At 38.5% G+C, this 20042-nt stretch overlaps 1 protein-coding gene and 1 long non-coding RNA gene across 6 annotated transcripts in view; one reads left to right on the top strand and one right to left on the bottom strand.

Annotated features, from left to right (window-relative positions):
- LOC144287727 (uncharacterized) overlaps positions 1-11730 on the top strand; it is a 46432-nt gene extending 34702 nt beyond the window's left edge. The window contains exons 4-6 of one of the 4 annotated variants that reach the window (XR_013355477.1): positions 3950-4024; positions 8374-9399; positions 11564-11730. This is a non-coding gene — a long non-coding RNA (uncharacterized LOC144287727). Of the gene's footprint in view, positions 1-3949; positions 4025-4344; positions 4677-8373; positions 9400-11563 lie in introns of those variants that run through there. The other 3 variants (XR_013355478.1, XR_013355480.1, XR_013355476.1) reach the window with 3 other exon arrangements.
- Positions 1-20042, bottom strand: part of NALF1 (NALCN channel auxiliary factor 1) — a 624195-nt gene that overhangs the window by 134073 nt on the left and 470080 nt on the right. The gene's annotated exons all lie outside the window — the stretch shown is intronic.

Raw genomic sequence — 20042 nt, 5'->3', positions numbered from 1 at the left:
TTGTGTACAAACAGCTGAACTGGATCTTTCAATTTCAAATGTGATAAGTCCAAATTCAAATTCTGTCATGAAGAACATCATAGAATGGCCAAAACAAGAATAAATATAAGCATTTATGCTCACAAAATTCTTTCAAATACATGAACATGTTTTTACCAACTTGTCCTTTTGCACCACATCTTTTTCTACTTCCACATCTATCCTTTCTCTAAATTACATAGTGAATCGTTTTAATGGCTGACTAGGGTTGCTATCATATAAACACAGAAATGTAGCATGGCCCCAAACTTACATAAAATATGTAATAATTACAACAATAGAGAATAGGATGGTAAGAGAACTAAAGAAGAAAATAAAACACTAGTAGTTTCAAATATTCACTTTTTCTAAAGTGTTTCAAATCAAGTTTACATGACAGCAGTAAAACTTCAGTTTTACAAAATTGAACCAGAGTGTCCTACATATTGATTTCAAGTTTTGTTATCATTTAGAGAAAATTCAAACCTAACTTATTTTTCTGATACCTTTCTTAGTAATATATTCTGAAGACTGTAGAACAATTGTTCAATTGCTTGTGGAACTGAGAAACAATTTGTTTGTAAATAACAAAAATGATACAGCCATAAAGGCAAAGTTCCTTTGGCATGTGCACATTACCATATTTTCCTCTAGATGACATGAATCAGAGGTGAAACACTATGTCAGCACCTCAATCCACAATTAGAGTTACCAAGTCTCAGAAAAATCAAGTATCTTGTAGTGGTTCACATGCTGAACTAGTAATAGAATCACTACTAAACTCCTGTTCTCCTGATGGATATCCTGGGCTCTTTCTCTAAACTTACATAATTATTCATTAGAACAAGAAGCAATTTTTTGTAATAGATACAATCTTCTTTCAACTAATCATTAGAGGAAATTATTATGCGTATTTTAAAGAATCATAAAGGGTCAGATATTTAGAAAAGAAAATCCAAATGCTCACAAATGTTTTCTCAAAGTATTTCAGCTTCATTTGTCCTTGAATACTAAATACGTTTCAAAGGACATCAAAATAGTCTATAAAAAAAAAGGCAAAAATCAATAAGTATCCTGTCTCTATTGTCAATTTCAAAAGAAAATTATGTGTAAAATATTTCCTTTTCAAAGAAAATTGCCAGTAAATTTAAATTAGATACCAATAAAGGAGCCATTTTAAATTGCATATTAATGGAGATCCCTGGGTTGCTCAGTGGTTTGGTGCCTGCCTTTGATCCAGGGTGTGATCCTGGAGTCCCGGGATCAAGTCCCACATCAGGTTCCCTGCACGAAGCCTGCTTCTCCCTCTGTCTGTGTCTCTGCCTCTCTCTCTCTCTGTGTGTGTCTCTCATGAATAAATAAATTAATTTAAAAAAATAAATTGCATATTAATGCTTAGTTCCTGGAATTGTCTGTTTGTATATAATCATATTGTGTATGTAAGATGATCTGCTTTTGAATACATAGATTTTGTTAAAATGGCAATAAACAACCTACTTTCAAAAACATTCAGTTATTGGTTCCATAACAATTCTGGAATGAGTCTTTCCACCCCATACTGATTGCCCACTTTGCAGAAGAGACAAAACCACTTACATTTAACCACAGTGCCACCTGGCATATATAGAGAGAATTTAAACATGGAAGGGGGTTAAATCAAAACTGTTTAAACAGTGACAAAAATTCCATAGAGAAGCAGAAGTGGAGAAACATCACTAGAGGGTATCCTTTTCACCTACTGTGACAGATGGCTTCCCTCAGGGCTTAACAGAGGAGCAAAGCTCTTTCATCACCAGAGCTGCAGCTCCAGATCGATGGAATATAGACAGTAACTCTTCCACTCATGGTTACACTGAAGAACAGTAAAGATGGGAGCATATTTCTGCAGAAACTCGTTGCTGAAACAGAATTCCTATCAGCATTTAAAACAATAAAAGAATAATGCAATTCTACACCTAATAACAATTTTAAATAAATTGTGGAAAATGTGAAGTAGTTTCATTACTCATGGTAATATATGTCAAGATCCCACAAACACTAAATTAACAAATACTGAACCATTGCTCCTAGGAGACATAAAGGGTTGGGTTCCTGAGAGTTCCCACTCCCAACATTTTCATCAACTAATCAGTACTCCACCTTGTTTATGTGTGTTTCTGTTTAAAGAGACCTGATTTGATATATAACGGTGATTTGTCAACATGGAACTCTAACGAACAGCACTGTAGCTTGTGTCAGAATACAGCTTATCTGACAGATGTATTTTCTCTGTAAGGTACATCACAGCTTTCTTGTACTGAGGAACACTAGACAACACTACAACACTACTCTCAGTGGCTGTTTAAATGGTGAAACCACCAACAAAAAGCATTAAAAAAAAAGCCCCAAAACATGTCACTACCCAGACTACAAAAACAGTACTTGTTTGTGGTATTAGAGTTAAAGTAAGATGCAAAGTGTTTCCTTGTGTGACCTCAGCTGGGGACATGCCCACAGGGTAACACAAACTGCTCGCTGCTCTGTGTGTGTCCCTGAATAACCATGAAAACATGCAAGTGTTGAGTTGGGGGTTACAAATAAATTTGTAGGTAAATTCCCAAATACACAATCAATGAACAGTTGAGATTAATAGAATCTGAAAAAGCACATAAAATATTCAATACCTGAGATATTTTAAAAGGTCTGCTCCATAAAATGCTTATTAATACAGTGTGCTTAAATGCAGAAGGGAAAGTCACAATGGGGGTGATCGGCTCTCCCTCTTTCTTTTCCTGAGAGGACAGTAAATGCTTCCAATCTGTAGGAGGGATTGCTTCTGTTGGTTGGTTTGGGCTGTATTTTCCCTGCTATTCAAGAACCTATTTTGATTTGCAAGTTTCAGAATTCCTCACTGATGAATAATTCAGGGAAAGGATGTATCTTTATTTTTGTATATTTATTTTCTTTTGAGATTCCCTTAAATAAAGGGAATGTATTCTGTTCATTCATGTCACTGTTTCATTCATGAAGTTATGTTTAGAAGTTAAGAAATGCCTCAGCAAATTTCAAAATCTTCATTGTAAAGGAAACTGAACACTATTTAAATATTCTTGTTATATTTTAATTAATGTGATGCCAGATCGAATTCAAGGAAATCAATTTTCAACAAACCTTTAGGTAATATAGCATTAATATTCTAAGATTTGCATACAGAGATGTCATTATTACCTGGGTAATCTTCTCAAAACAGAAACTCCAGAATGTGTGTCTTTTGAAAAATGCTTCCTTGGTGAATCTGATAATCTGATTTGATCATGCAATTAAGAACATGTGGCCCATAGAACCAACGACCAAGGCTCAACTCCTCAACTGGACCCTCACTTTCCTATTCAGAATCTTTTCCAATGCCTCCTTCATAAGCATCCTGCCAAATGAGCTCTGATTCTCTAGAATGTTCCTTTACATTTCCTTTGATTTACACATTCTTCAGAAGGCTCTGTCCATTCCCTTAGTGGAAGACTTTGAGAGTTCACCAGAGGTAAGATTATGCTTTTAACCTTGAAAAGTGAAAGCAGAGATAAAATGTATTGAAACTACAATTCTTACTAGAAATGGAGTCTTCATTTAACTTTAGGGATATGTGGGGTTTTTTTGTTTGGTTGGTTTTTGTTTGTTGTTGTTTTTTTACTTTCTAGAATGGTTCTTTATACAAATTGAAAGCAATCACCTCCTTCTTTTGGCAGGGCCACGTGTAAATAATGAAGCCACCTGAATACACGGCCGGCCTGGGAACAAACTGCTGGGGATGTTTACTAAGTTGTTGAGGCTGCCAGTTTTGTGGTGTTTTGTTTTGCTGGGTGTAATGGAAAGCAATGTTCTTAGCTTCAGGCAGAATTCATGATGAAGAGTTATATTACTGTTTATTATTAATGGTGGTGTTTTTGTGGTTTAGGTTTTGAGATGTTGAGAGCTGCTGTCAGAGATGAGGAGCTGAGGAAATCTAAAGAGGTCACTTCCCTGAGTCCTGGTATGTCTCCCCACTGGCAGAGTCAGCACGAAGTCTGAGGACACTGATTTGTAGAGAACGTTTGCCCAAGTCAGGTGCAAAGCCAGCATCAATGTACTCTCACACAGAGACTGTCTTCTGCTAATGAGAGAGAATAAGATGAGACTCAGTAATTAATATCCATAATCTCATTGTTAATCCCCTGGAAGTTAAAATTAGTGGCATGCCTATATGAGAACATTAAATTCCTCAAGATTGTATTAAATGACACCTGACAACTTCTGTTGGGCACTGTGACCAAAACAGCAGCTCTCTGATCTCCTGTATTATATGTACTACAGATAAAACTCATGAAGTGTTTTGAAGCTATCACCAATCTTCACCAGTCTTCAGAAAGTCTAGAGGAAGCACATATGAGATCTCCTATCAAATCCCACAGAGCAATGACCTTTTCCTTACTTTCATCTACAATTGACTGTCTCCATTTAATTTTCCATCACTTTAAAAATTTAAAATCCCAGCCATGGGGGCATGTCTGTGACTTCTTCATGGCCATCTCAAAATCTATAGCCATTTACAAATATAATTGATTGCATTTCTTTTCATCTTAAGCAAGTTATACTCATTTTTTAATTCTCCCAATCAACTGTACTACACTTGTGTTTAACTTCATTAATAAAGATGTAACTTCCAAATTTTCACTAGTTCCTTTTTTTTCAGTTTTATAAATTGAGACTTTCCAAATTTTAATGAATTAATTCTTTCATCTGTAGGAAATGCATCTTTCAAAATTAAAGAATCTTTCAAAATTAAACCGCTAAACAAGTGTCCTAGAGAACCACAGGATGGTGAAGAAAAGAATGGGGGAGGGGATGGATCTTCTTTGTAGTCTTCCTTTTTCTTGCATAATTAGTATCTTTTTAGTATCTAAAGTCTAGTGGTAAATTCATGAGTGGCAAAACTATGTTCCAGAACCTTCACAGGGCAAATATTAAAATAATGGAATTCTGCATATATTTAATCTGATGGTTGCTACCAGTGTAACAGCCACCAAGGTTGTAAAGTCACTTGTTGAAACCACACAGAGCACAACATAGCTGCTATTTTCTACCTTGTCGGCAAGAAGGGCTGGGGGGTCACATGCTATCAACTAACCAGACCTTAACTTCCTCTGCTGTATTAATATGTTTGAACCTTAATTTCATGTAGCACAAAACTGGGAGGAAAGCCCATTATCAATAGTAGAAGTAACTGGTTTTGTTTTGTTTTTTAATGAAACTACCCTGAAAGTCATTTGTTACAGAACAAGTTTACATTTTGTTTTCCAACTGCCTGCTTCAAGCAAACCTCCTGAATGGGGGAAAAATAAATTTAAATTTATGATTGGGCTTGGTTTGAAGTGTCTTCAAGTCATTTCATTTTTCGTTAATTTACAGTGACAAGGAGATCAAGATAGAAACGTAAGAACAACTTTGAAGTGACCTTTCTAATCATTATTAATTAATATGCATAATGATCAATCAAAAGAAAAGAAACCAGCATTATTGTTCTTTTGTCCCAAGTATTAGCTTGTCCTGAAAATAAAATGCTTACTGCTGTTAACGATGAAAGCACATTAGAAGAACAGGGCTTATTCTGGGCATGACACCTATCACGGTGTGGCCTATACCTTGGAAAATGTGTTTTGTTAGATCAGAAAGCCTATGTTGGGTCCTTTAGAATGCCAGGTGCTGATGTGTCTATCTCAGACCATAATGCAATATCAAAGTCAATAATTTTATTATTTCTTTATATTTAATGATAGGGTAATTACTTTGCAGCAGAATAAAATCTACTGCATAAATACTTTGAAGAACTAGATCCCAGTGGCCCTACCTGCATTGCTTTCAAATGTCACCATTTTCTTTTTAATTTAATTCTTGAGGGAGTTGAGGTGTATTTGGGGACTTCTCACTTAATTGCTAAAGTTCATTGATGTGTAATGTATTTATTTCCTGAGTGCAATTAATACTAATAAAGAGCTGAACTCTTGCCTTTGAATTGGGCTGGATACACCATCCCTCAATGGTCTTGCCTTCTCTCCCTTGATCTCATGAAGCCCTTTGATGCAATTGTTATGGCTCTTTCCTTTGTGAAGAGTCAGGATCTCAGAGCTGAAAGACTTGCACAGAAGAAAGATTGAAGAAAAGTATCCAGGGATTGGGACCATTGATGCACCACAGCTTAGTACAAAGGCTGGGATCAGAGGGTCCAAATATCCATTGTGACTCTGGAGCTCACTGGTTTGATTTTGAAAAAGCTGTTTAATTTTTCTAAGTCCCAATTGTCCTAAGTCCCAATTGTCTTATCTGTGCAGTGAAATAATAAAAATACCTTAGCAGATTTCTGGGGGAAAAATAAATATATATTCCTGCCACCTGTCATGCACATAATAACAACTTAACAAACTGGCTGCAGGTATGGTTATGCTGGGACAATCCAATATTCCACACTGATTTAAAATCCAACATGTAGAGAAGGCCATATTTTATCCATTATAATATGCATGTATTTACTCATTTTAACATCTCTGAGATGGAGATGTTTCTTAGCTAGAACAACTTCCTAAACTCTATGAAATCAGTATAATCTTTGTCTACTTAATACAGTAATGAATAATCTTTGCTAAAGTTGAGTTTTTACTATGTGCAAAGCACTAAACTCTTTGCACAGGTTGGATTTGGACTAATTCTTTTAACAGTCCCAGTGGGATACAATCCCTTTATAGAAGAGGCCAAGGCCATTTTATGTGGTTAGTATTTAGAGACAGAGCTGGAATAGGAAACAGTCAAGTTTGGACAGAGAAGTAAAACTGGGTTGCCAAGTAGCAACTGTGTCACCTTAAGAAAGTGTTGAACTTTTCACTTTTCTCACTAGTGAAATAACACAAATAAAATCACATACTTGGTGATTAAGGTATGACATCTGGAGCTAGGCTGCATGCCATGGATTACGGGCTTTGTTACTTATTACGTGTGTGACCTTAGCCATTGACTCAACCTCTCAGAGTCTTGATTTTCCCATTTGTAAGATGGAGCTAATAACCAAACAACACATCATGGGTATGTTGTAAGGATTCAGTCAATTCATTTTTGCAAAGCTTCTAGGAAAAGGCCTGTCACTAAGCACTAGGTAAGAGTGGCTACTACTATTATTATCTAATACAAATGTGAGATTTATGGGAGGGTTTGTTTAGAAATAGCTATTTTATGCAATATTGGGCCTATTTGCCTGTGTCTTTCTTGAAACTTTATGTATAAAACAGACTAACAGGGTCACCTGGGTGGCTCAGCGGTTGAGCATCTGCCTTCGGCTCAGGGTGTGATCCTGGTGTCTGGGGATTGAGTCCTACAATAAGCTCCACATAGGGAGCCTACTTCTCCCTCTGCCTATGTCTCTGCCTCTCTCTCTGTATTTCTCATGGATAAATAAATAAAAATCTTTAAAAAATAAAGTAAAACAGATTAACAAATGGAGTCATATCCTAAGTTCACAAAGTATCGACAAGTGCCCATAATTTAAAATTTCATAATCTATTTCATTTAAAAAAACTTCATTTAAAAATTTTATTATTTGCGGTTTTGTTATTGTTGTTCTTGGCTTAGAGATTCATGTACTGGGTTTATTTAAAATGTAGCAAATTTCTATTAAGGGCACAGAAGGAAGGCAAAGATGTTAGGTTGTCAAATAATCATGTCTATGTATTTTGATGATGCTTCTCAAATTTAAATGAGCATACAAGTCACCTTGGAGGGGTGGCTGAAATAGAGATTCCTGCCTCGGCCCCATTCTAATTTAGTAAGTCTGAGGTGGGGTCTAAGAAATCTGCATTTTTAACAAGCCACTGGTGATACTTATGCTGTTGGTCCAACGGAACACTCTTTGAGAAGCAAAGGCCCAGGATGCCCCAAAAATGTCATTCAAAAATCATATCCCCCTCAGAAAAAACAAAGGGATATATGACTTCTTTAGTGACATCATAGAGTCACTCATGTAAATTCTGGGGAACTAGAGGGTTTAGTGGCACTGGACAAGCCATACCACTTACATTTTTTAACATGAGAAATTCCATACTTTCCTTGCTAATAATGACAGAACATTTCCCAGTTCCAATAAACATCAATTTTAAAGAAGTCATTACTTTCTCCTTCATCTCTCATCAGATCCTGACACTAGACAGAATGTATTATGCTTTTACAAATAACATAATCAATAGAAATGCTGTTGTACAGATCTGGTTCTTTGAGTGTATGTACACAAACACGTGTATGCATGCACACAAATATGCACACATTTCCTAACTGCGTTCTGCTCTGATTTTTTCTCTTAAGAAAAACACCTTCCTGAGGAAAGACTATCCATTGGAAGAAAGACAGTCTCTTCAATAAATGGTGCTGGGAAAATTGGACATCCACATGCAGAAGAATGAAACTGAACCATTCTCTTACACCATACACAAAGATAAACTCAAAATGGATGAAAGATCTAAATGTGAGACACGATTCCATCAAAATCCTAGAGGAGAACACAGGCAACACCCTTTTTGAACTCGGTCACAGCAACTTCTTGCAAGATACATCCACGAAGGCAAAAGAAACAAAAGCAAAAATGAACTATTGGGACTTCATCAAGATAAGAAGCTTTTGCACAGCAAAGGATACAGTCAACAAAACTCAAAGACAACCTACAGAATGGGAGAAGATATTTGCAAATGACATATCAGATAAGGGGCTAGTTTCTAAGATCTATAAAGAACTTATTAAACTCAACACCAAAGAAACAAACAATCCAATCATGAAATGGGCAAAAGACATGAAGAGAAATCTCACAGAGGAAGACATAGACATGGCCAACATGCACATGAGAAAATGCTCTGCATCACTTGCCATCAGGCAAATACAAATCAAAACCACAATGAGATACCACCTCACACCAGTGAGAATGGGGAAAATTAACAAGGCAGGAAACCACAAATGTTGGAGAGGATGCGGAGAAAGGGAACCCTCTTTCACTGTTGGTGGGAATGTGAACTGGTGCAGCCACTCTGGAAAACTGTGTGGAGGTTCCTCAAAGAGTTAAAAATAGACCTGCCCTACGGCCCAGCAATTGCACTGTTGGGGATTTACCCCAAAGATTCAGATGCAATGAAACGCCGGGACACCTGCACCCCGATGTTTCTAGCAGCAATGTCCACAATAGCCAAACTGTGGAAGGAGCCTCGGTGTCCATCGAAAGATGAATGGATAAAGAAGATGTGGTTTATGTATACAATGGAATATTCCTCAGCCATTAGAAACGACTAATGCCCACCATTTGCTTCGATGTGGATGGAACTGGAGGGTATTATGCTGAGTGAAGTAAGTCAGTCGGAGAAGGACAAACATTATATGTTCTCATTCATTTGGGGAATATAAATAATAGTGAAAGGGAATATAAGGGAAGGGAGAAGAAATGTGTGGGAAATATCAGAAAGGGAGACAGAACATAAAGACTCCTAACACTGGGAAACGAACTAGGGGTGGTAGAAGGGGAGGAGGGCAGGGGTGGGAGTGAATGGGTGATGGGCACTGGGGGTTATTCTGTATGTTGTAAATTGAACACCAATAAAAAATAAATTAAAAAAAAAGAGGAAGCCAGAAAAAAAGAAAAAAGAAAAACACCTTCCTCTTCAATTTCTTTATTATATTTCCTATTCTTGGTTAATTTTACCTGCCTCTTGAGTCTCGACAATAATAAAACACAGTTCTTGATTTACCATGTAAAACTGCAGAGAGGAAAATCCCTCCTGCCTAATGTATTTCAAAGACGGCAGGACTTCCTCACCAATCTGTCTTCAGGTATGGCCATTACCACGCCAACATGGTACTCCCTCTTACATTTGTATGTTGTCACATGCACTCTTTTAAGTGCTTCCTGTATATTTTTTCTTTCCTTTTTATTTTATTAAGGTAGAACCTAACTTGGGAAAGGGAGAAAGCATTTGAGGGAAAAAAGGAATTATTGTATATTTCACCGACAGCAGAATACAGATCTATCGTGTTTGAAGGGTGCCAGCGGCCACGAGGCTGCACACAACTCAGGTGTCTCCTTTACATTCCCACTGTGGCCTTTGGAAGTCTATGTTTTGTGCGTTTTCAGTTTTGGTGTTTTAATATTCTCTTTATATCCTGGTTTATTTCCTCATAAATTCAATTTTCATAAAGTCCTTTTTTTAAAAACAAATAGTCTCTATCTCATCACAGACTGCGAAGGGCAGCTCCTGAACCATCACGTCTGTGAGATTTGGACAAGTCACTCAATCACAACCCTGCAGCCCAGGGAAAGAACTTTAGTGACAGATTTTGGCTCTGCAGAACTCTAGTTGATTTATAGAATGAAAGCTGAAAAGATTTAGGAAAAGTTCTGTTACTGCCCAATTTTTCTTTCTCCTAATAAGTTTTTTCCTGGAACACCCACACATATCCTCCTTTCTGCCAACATGCTAGCGAATGGCAGTGATTTCCAACAGACACTTGGTGCTAAGGACAAGAAGGCCTAGACTATATCGATGGTGAAAACATCGATCCAAGGAGGTTACTTTTGCATAAATTCTGAAATATTTAGAACAGGGCTCTTATGTAGAGAACTGCTTTTCACTTTCAGTGTACTTGAAAAGAAATAATACAATAAACACAGTTTATGCCAACTGACCTAAACCTACTGAGTGTGTGTGTGTGTGTGTGTGTGTGTGTGCATACGGGGTGTGGGGGGAATAAGCCAACTACTTAAATGTATATAATACATATTAGTTTTATAATCCTCACCACAAACCATGGTTACTATCGTCACTATTATTTTATATAGTAAATATATATATATATATATATATATATATATATATATATATATAGCCTTCATATTGTAAATATATATTTATTTACACAGAGACAAAGACACACAGAGGGAAGGCACCTATACGGCTATAGAGGAAGAGATTAGAGTGATGTGGTTACAAACCACTAATTGCCCAGGATTATGGACAGCACCCAGAATTTGGGACAGAGCCATGAAATAGGTTCTTCCTCTTAGCACCCAAGAAGGAACAACCCTGATTTCAGACTCTTGGCCTCCCACACTCTGAGAGAATAGATTTCTGTTATTTTAAGCCCCAGTTGTGGTATTTTGTCATGGCAGCCCTAAAAACTCATAGACCACCCATGAGGGAAGGACTGTTACCACCTCCCTCTACAGGGAAGAAAGTGAGGCACTAAGAGAGATAGCCAGCCCAAAGCCCATCTGGAGAGCAGATGAACTGGAATCCAATTGCTTCTGAGTACAAGCTTTTAACCACTCTACTTTACTGCCCACATGAATGATATATGATGAAGTGTTTTTCACTAAGACTGGGAACTTAGTTGTGTTTCAAGTAAAGTTTTGCTTGCTTGTTAAGATCTGGCTGAAGGCCATCTTCAGACATTGCTATGGATCAATAGTTGTAAGATCCTATCTTCACAGTTCATTTTTTTCTCTTTTTTTGCTTAGAATGCACCATCCAGAAAAATAGTCCCTCTTACAGCAGGCTGGGTTGACAAGGCATGAATCTGCAGAAGAGTCTGTTCAAAGAAGTTAATTGCTCACTTGGGAAAGAAAGTCCATCCCCTAGCCCTGCTCTTGCTGTTTCAATTTCATGGCAGATATTGTAGCCCAATTTTTATGAAGTCTTTCTTTGGGATGCGATATGTTGTATTTTTCAAAACCTTTTATGTGTTGTTTAACTATAATGGAATAATTTAAATTGTTCTCGTGACTATGGGTAATAGATCCTTTTCCTTAATTTTTAGTTACAACGTATATAAGGATTATATTTTATTGTGGTAAACACACACACACACACACACGCACACACATAACATAGCCTCTTACAATAAGGACACCAGCCACACTGGACTTAGGGCCCACACTCCTCCAGGATGACTTTACCTTAATTTGATTATGTCTGCAAAGAGTTTCTTTTCGATTAAGGCCACATCCACAGATTCTGGGGGTTGAGACTTCAACATAGCTTTTGGGGTGATTCAATTTAACCCATAATGAATGGTTGTGGAGATTAAACGAGGATTGATATTTTAAAAGTCTTAGAGATGTCATCACGTAAACACAGTATGTGCTTGCTAAATAAAATAAAGTATAAATGGCACAAGGTAGATATGTACTTAGGTCTTACAATTGAAATGAAAGTAGACAGGGCTATTCCCATTGTTGTAGTCATCTTTAAATGCTTGAGCACAAGCCACACAGAAAGGCAGTTGACAAAAAATTGGTATATTAGGGCATAATTTTTTTTTTTATATTAGGGCATAATTAAAATGTCTGATGATGATGGTTTTTCTCTGAAATTGTTAGTTTTAAGGAGCAAGTTTTACACTGTCACAAACTTAGGATTCTGACAAAATTTGAGAAACAATGAAGCCAATTCTGTATTGTAGATTATGTAATTTGGACAACTGCCTATTTTTCTTCCTCCTTGGAATTTGAGGAGGAGGCTCACAATTTTACTAATGAGGTCTTTCAAATTATACTTATATTCAGGAGTTCAGGACTAATCCTGAATTGTCTTAAATCCTTTCCAACTAGGGACCTATAAATGTTTTTGTTTTTTTTTTTTTAATCAGAAAAGAAAATAAAAGGTGAATACAATCCAGCCTGAATCCCACTCACCTTTACGCTAATGAAGTGATCAAGCATAATTTTTCATATTATTTTATGGAGGAAAGGGCTATAAAAGCCATAATGAGGTCTTGAAAGTGAATATATTTCTTTGGTCTTACCGGATTCCTCTCCAAGGAGCTTCTACTGATGGTTGGGCTGTGATACTGCCCGCAGATGTAGGGGCTGCTCATTGTCTTGACTTCTGGGTTCAGCCTGTTTCATTTGCCTGTGGAGTCACCTCATCATTCTATTTTTGACATCAGGGATGCCAGCTCACCCAGGGGACCACCAAACATCTGATACCCTTACCTCAGTACACTTCTTTCTACCTGTTAAATTGAGCATTCTTTGGCACTTGAAATTTCAATTGGACATATCTAAACTCTGTGCCTTCCTAGAAAAGCAAACAATGTCTTGAGTTATGAAACAAGGTGCACAAACTAGTCTGTGTAATTATGACAAGCTCTACAACACGATCTACTTTAAAATTCCATCATCTTTTTCATGGGCAGACTATCCAGCCAAGTCAACTAATGATGAGCATGAAATGCCCGACCCTGAGTCCACGGGCCTGTCCTCATTTCTGAGTTCTTGTTTAATAATACAGAGTGCAAATAGAAAAGTCTGTGTTTGCGTCAAATGAAAATAAAAAGACTTTCTAATTACTAACCATACCTCTAGGAGTGGCTGCAAATATTGTACTTATGCTAATAATAACGTATAAACTTAAACTCCAGCAATGTCTGCTGAGCGTGTTACAGTGATGAGAGCTAATTGTTGGTTGTCCATGAAATGTTCCAAGCTTTTAAGACACACAGTCCTTATGACGCAAATGCTATAGCAAGAACACTCCTCACACCAGCAGCTACTCTGCACCAGGCTGGACGTGGTCTGGTCTATCCTACTTCCTAGCAGAGGAATAGCCTGAACATATCTTTTGATTCTAAGTAAGACATGTCAAACACCACTGACATTCTTCCCCAGATTCAAAATACTCCAGTTATTCTTTTGGCTGCATTTATTATTTTTTAAAGGTTTTTATTTATTTATTTGCAGAGAGAGAGCACAAGCAGGGGGAGCAGCAGGCAGAGGGAGAAGAAGAAGCAGGCTCCCCACTGAGCAGGGAGCCCAAAGTGGGGCTCAATCTCAAGACCCCAGGATCTTGACCTAAGCCAAAGGCAGACCTTTAACCAACTGAGCCACCCCTTTTGGCTACATTAAATTATCTCAAAACACTTCTCAGTTGTTGTAACAATTGTGAAACTAGCTTTGGATGTTATTTGTTTTATTAGACTTCGGCAGAAAACAAAAGAGCTTCTCAATATTTGATTGGTTGATTGATTTGCCAGGGGCATTTTCAAAGGAAAATTAATAGTAATGTCATTCGTGCATATTATTGAATCAAATAATTTAATTCTTATAAGTTTGAAATATCAGACTTAAAAAACATTTCATTGGCATTAAAAAGGTAAGTTTACTCAAAAGTAACTTTAATACTTCAACAGATATCAACAAATGTCTGAAATCAATAGGGTGAATTTAAAATGCATATAATAAACATGCTTTTCTTAATCATTAATGAAGAATGTTCACTTATTTCATTTGGCGACAAGTCATTTATTTTCAGAAGAAGCAAAGGGAATATGTGTAGGATGATATTTTTAGGTCATTAAAATTATAAGGATAAAGATCAATGAAATCTGATACAATACATTCTTCATATGTTGCTCATTTCCATTCTGTACTTATTACGTCTCCATTCTATTTCAAATGCTAACTCTTCCCGTGTAAGGATTGGAGAGCAAAGATGTTCTGAAGGACTCCTCACCTCTGCAGATAGAAGTATGATGGCACTGAAAACAGGGAGATTGTTTTAGATGATCTGATTGGTCCCAATCTAATCACATGCATCCTTAAAAGTGGAGAACATTTTTTCACCGGAAACAGAAAAATGCAGAGGAAGGAAAAGTCAGAGGAACCCCAGGTGTGAACACAATTGAAGGTGCTGTTTCTGGCTCTGAGATGTAGGCCCCACATGTAAGGATTGGAGAGAATCTTCTAGGAAGTAAGGGCAGCCCTCCGCCCACCAGCTGACAGCAAGAGAGGAAATGGGGATCCCTGTCCTACAACTCTGAGGACCTGGATTCTGCTATGCCCTGAGCATGCTTGGTGGGGTATGTGTCCCAGAGCCTCCTGGTAAGAACCTGTACAAACCTGCATCTCAGGCTCTGAAATCCCACAGCTGAGCCAATGAGGACTTTGGATCCACAGAACCCGTGATGAGATATTTGTGTTCTTTTCTTTTTCTTTTTTAACATATTTGGGTTTTTTGTTTTTTAAGTTTTATTTGTGTATTTGAGAGAGAGAGCAAGAGCAAGGAAGAGAGGGAGAAGTAGGCTCCTCACTGAGCAGGAAACCTCACTTGGGGCAAGATCCCTGGACCCTGAGACCTGAGCTGAAGGCAGACACCTAATGGGCTGAGCCACCCCGGTGCCCCACTTATTTGTATTCTTTTAAGTTGTAAACTTTTTGGTGATTTGTTATGATGGCAATAGCCTATCCCGACGTTGGCATGCTCACATACACCAGTAACAGTGCAAGACATACTGATGAGTGCTTGTTTACTATCAGGGATATCATCTATTATCTGTAAACTTTATGGGCATTTATAGTTATACTTTAAACAAGGGAAACAAGCCAAAGTATCTATTGAGCATCTAGTCTGTGTCAGGCCTCACCCTAAATGCTCAACGTGTGTTGACACTTTTACTTCTCACAACGACCTCATATTAGGGCCCCGTTTCCAGCTGAGAAAACCTAGGATCTGAAAATACAAATAGCTTGTTCAAAATTACACAGAAATTGGAACCAGGATCCCCTTGACATCCAAGCCATCATTCTTTTACTGTCACCTAAAATAAATGTTTAGAACTGTGAAAAATGCGAACTGCATTTGTATTTTATTCACTTGCTGAGCTACCTACTTGCACTCTACCTTCTCCAGATGCAGGAATGAACGGACTGCGTTGCAGGCCGGCGAGGGCTTGGGCAGGGCCGGGAGCAGAGCCGTAGACCGTCCTGCCTGACGTAAGGCAGGTGTCAGGGAGTCCGTGGACTCTGAGGAAGAAGCTGAAAAGGCTCTGTGGAGGAGGGGAAGACAAAGCTGAGAAATCCAGGAGCCACTTGTAGGTGAGGGTCTATTTCCACAGGTGAGGTGGTTCAGAAAGATTTTGGACACTAAGAATTTGACTGTTTTTTTTTTTTCCCCCTTGTGGCCCCTTTCTGATGCCCTTGGCTCCTTAGTAAAGTCTCCTGGATTTAGAAGTGTCTATGAGAATTGAGTATTGGCATCACATTTGCAAAGACACGGGGACACAACAGAAACTGTGCTGGAGAAAGAAGATTCCAGAAAGAGAAGATAGCCGAACACAATCACCTGTCCTGCTGAAAGCTGCAATCCCAGGATTTCACGGAGGGTTGAGAGGATGAAGGATTTCAGAAGGTTGTAGAATGGAGAACCTCAAACCCATCTTCCTAGCAGGCAAGCCCCAGCAGGCATCTGGGCAATGCTAGCCTTTGCCCTTAGTTTTCCATGTTCCTGCTTAGGGAAGGTGCCACTGTCCTTCTGGGGACACAGTGCACAGTGAGGTGACAGGGCTCACAGGCCTATTAGGCCTGCCTAATAGGATTGTAAACTCAAGTGTACTGACATATCATCACGGGAATAAACAACTAATTGGACGCCGAAAGGCAGTTTTTGAGGCAGAAGGAGAAAAAAAAAAAGAACAGGGAAAGGGGGATAAACTAAGTCACAAGGCGTTCCAAGCAAGGCTATGTATGAGGATCAGTCTCTAATTTCAGTTTGACAAATCCTGGTCTTGGCAACCATTCATTTTGGCATAGTGAAAACAGGTTCTAGAATATACTTATTTTACATTTTTTTTCCTAAGGAAGACTCCTGTGCAGAAAATACTGACTAGATATTGGGAAAAGAAAAGATGAAAGATTTTTCACATTGTAGGATATCTGTTTCTCAAGCAAGGTGCATTGGTGCATTTAATCATTAAGATTCCTGGCACCTAACAATTTCAATGAAAATCTAGGATCAGTGGTATCTCGCCTCTATCTACATAAAGGCCCTCTCTTCTGTAACAAATTACTGTCTCTCGGAAAGCCCGTTCCCTGAAGTCCTGGTGGCCCCTGCTTCAGCAGACACACAGCAGATGCAACGCTTCTGAGCAGTCAGCAGGGATGAAAACCTCAGGAACTTCACAGATCTTCTGTGAGGCTGCACAGATGTGCCCACTGCCCCGAAAGATGTACTACTGGTTCCTGTCTACAGTTTAGTTTTCACAGAAAATCTATGTCAGATATTTTAGGCAGGGGGAGTTTAATGAAAATATAGACTCCACTACACCCCAGGGATGCTCAGTTAATTAAGTTTTCAAAATGTCAAGGATCTTTCACAAAATAGGAACTTAGGTCTCTTGGGAGATGAGGGCCACAGTGATTTCCTAAAACTTAGATTCTTTCATATTGCTGTTTATCTACCAAGGAATCTTAAATTTCTTGGAAAAAAATTATGGTTTGGTTAGTCTTTATCGATCCAAAATTAACCCAATAATTTTGCCCCATTCTTCTAGAATGCATCTGTTCTGTCACTGACTTCTTGACTCATCTACCTTCACTGGTTGCCTAGAACTCATGGTCAGGAGAGGTGATACAAACCCACAGATCATGCAATTTAACCAGGGCAAAGCTTTAGAATTAAATCACTTTGAGTAGTAACTGGCATCTGCACTTTTAAAAGTTCATGATCAAACAAAAGATGAAAGTAAATAGAACTCTTGCTGAAATAAAATTTAGCTAGTTAGAGAGGACCTAAGTCTTGTTACAATTAATTAACTCTTTTTAAAAGTTCTCTGGAGGGACGCCTGGATGGCTCAGGGGTTGAGCATCTGCCTTTGGCTCAGGTCATGATCTTGGGGTCCTGGGATAGAGTCCTGCATTGGGCTTCCTATGGGGAGCCTGCTTCTCCCTCTGTGTGTGTCTCTGCCTCTCTCTCTGTGTCTCTCATGAATCAATAAATAAAATCTTTAAAAATAAAATTTCTCTTGTTAGCCACACTGGACAGGGATATGTTCTGTGGTCAAATTCAGCAAGGACCAAAATGAATTTCAATCAGATTGTCGAATTCATTATTATGAGAAATCTTTGTTCACCTTTTGAACATCAATGTGAAAAAGAGAGGCCATCCACTTAAAATTCACTGATTCTGTTCCTACTCAGGACTTTCCTATGTTACGATCCTATAGTTTAGACAAATTTTTGATGACTACCATATGTCCTACTCACGTACGCACAGTGAGAGATAAGAAGATGAATCAAACATAAAGTGGCCTGAAATCCGATAAAAGAGAAAGGAGATGAATAAGAATACATATAATACAATACAGAAAGCAGACAATGTTGCGGAATGATGTTGTGGCAGTTCTTCAGAGAGAGACGGCTTCTGGGATACGTCACAGAGGAAGTAGCTTTGACATGTTTGCACACAGAGATGGAGAGGAAGGGCATCGCCAGTGGATGATCCCTTTCTTTTCTCCCCTGTACTCATTCGATCCTCCAAAAAAAATAAATGTTGCCACCCAAGTGCTGTGACATAATCTGCAGATGATAATGGGAAGTAATTCTACATTTTTCTTGCAGAGAGCCATGAAATAACATATGGGCATGAATTAGAGCACTTAGTTTAACGGATCATTTCTTGAAGGGTTTTCAAATAAACAGCTCGGCACAGCTCCCTGCTACTTCAGGGGTCACTGTGGCCTGTTATTTGCAGGAATAGTATTAGGGTTAGATAATTGTCCCAGCAGGCCATTGGCCTATGCATTTATTATGTTTGCAATAAGTAAAACAAACAAACAAACAAACAAACAAACAAACAAACAAAAACAAAGGAGGGGCACCTGGGTGGCTCAGTGGTTGAGCATCTGCCTTTGGCTCAGGTCATGATCGCAGGGTCATGGGATCGAGTCCTGCATCAGGCTCCCCGCAGTGAGCCTGCTTCCCCTTCTGCCTATGTCTCTGCCTCTCTCTGTGTGTCTCTCATGAATAAATACACTCTTTAAACAAATAAATAAATAACCTGTTAAGTGGATACACAGTCCCTTCATATACCTCAACTATATAATTCAATCAAATTTATTACCAACTTAATGAAATTATTATTAATTTAATATTATTAATTTGATTTTTCCCTGGCTTCATCATTTGCTTGCTCTGTTACCTTCAGAAAATGACCTAACTCTTCACTGAACATGAAAGGATGGTAAGTAACTACCACACAAAGTACGAGAGCTTCAGTGAGGTAAAGATGAGAATTGCTTCCCAGTGCATGGCTCTTGGCAAATGCTGGGAACCAGACGCCCCACATATGCTGAACACCCATTATTGTCTGTGTGGTTGTGCCAACCACAGTACAAGAGATATGGAAAGCTTATTAAACTACTGGAACAGTAGGCCTCCTTAAAAAGGAGGTTTGGAGAAGAAACTCCCAGAAACATGGCTTTCTAAAGTATCCAAATAATCACAGTGCTGCAAATTAAAAATACAAGGTCCTCTGCCAATCGCAGAGAATGAACCATATGTGTGGCCCCTGCATCATTGAACACACTATATTATGCAAGCAAATTTAGCCCACACCCCTGAACCGAGATCTATGCTAACGTACAAGCTGGAAAACCATGACAATATGCATAATTGAGATGTTGATCTTGATGGGTGACGTGTAGGCTTTCTATTGACATACAGGTTCCTCTGGGGTCCGGTGAAAGACAGAATGGCAGAGAGAGAGAATGCTTACCTTTGCAGCTTTTTATCAGCATTTCAACCACAAGAGCACGTTCTTAAAGTGTCACTTTGTGTGTTAATTCCTGGTTTTAAAAGATGCTTAAAGTCCTGGATATTACTGGAGATCCTGAACAACTTCACTGAATTAGCCTATAATCTTACCTTCTGCACTGCTATCGGGCTGGTGCACTAAGTTCCCCCAAACAGGCTCTGAACGTTCCCTTCCTGGAATTGCGTGCACTGCTCTCTCATGCTTTCCTCTTCTCCCAGATCAAAGGATTCCCATTTGTCTCTTTTAGTGTCCTTCCTCTTGTGGGGATTGCTTCCTGGACACTGAAACCCACAGTGAACATCTCCCACCTTCCCAGTTGTCCCGCTGTCTGGCTGTGTATTGTTCATTGATGTATTTTGCGATTATCCCGACTCTTCTCCTTGACTTCAAAGGTCTGAGTTTGAAAGG

Source organism: Canis aureus, chromosome 17, assembly GCF_053574225.1.
Source record: "Canis aureus isolate CA01 chromosome 17, VMU_Caureus_v.1.0, whole genome shotgun sequence".
NCBI classification, from domain to species: Eukaryota; Metazoa; Chordata; class Mammalia; order Carnivora; family Canidae; genus Canis; species Canis aureus.
This window is presented reverse-complemented; position numbering and strand designations above follow the sequence as displayed.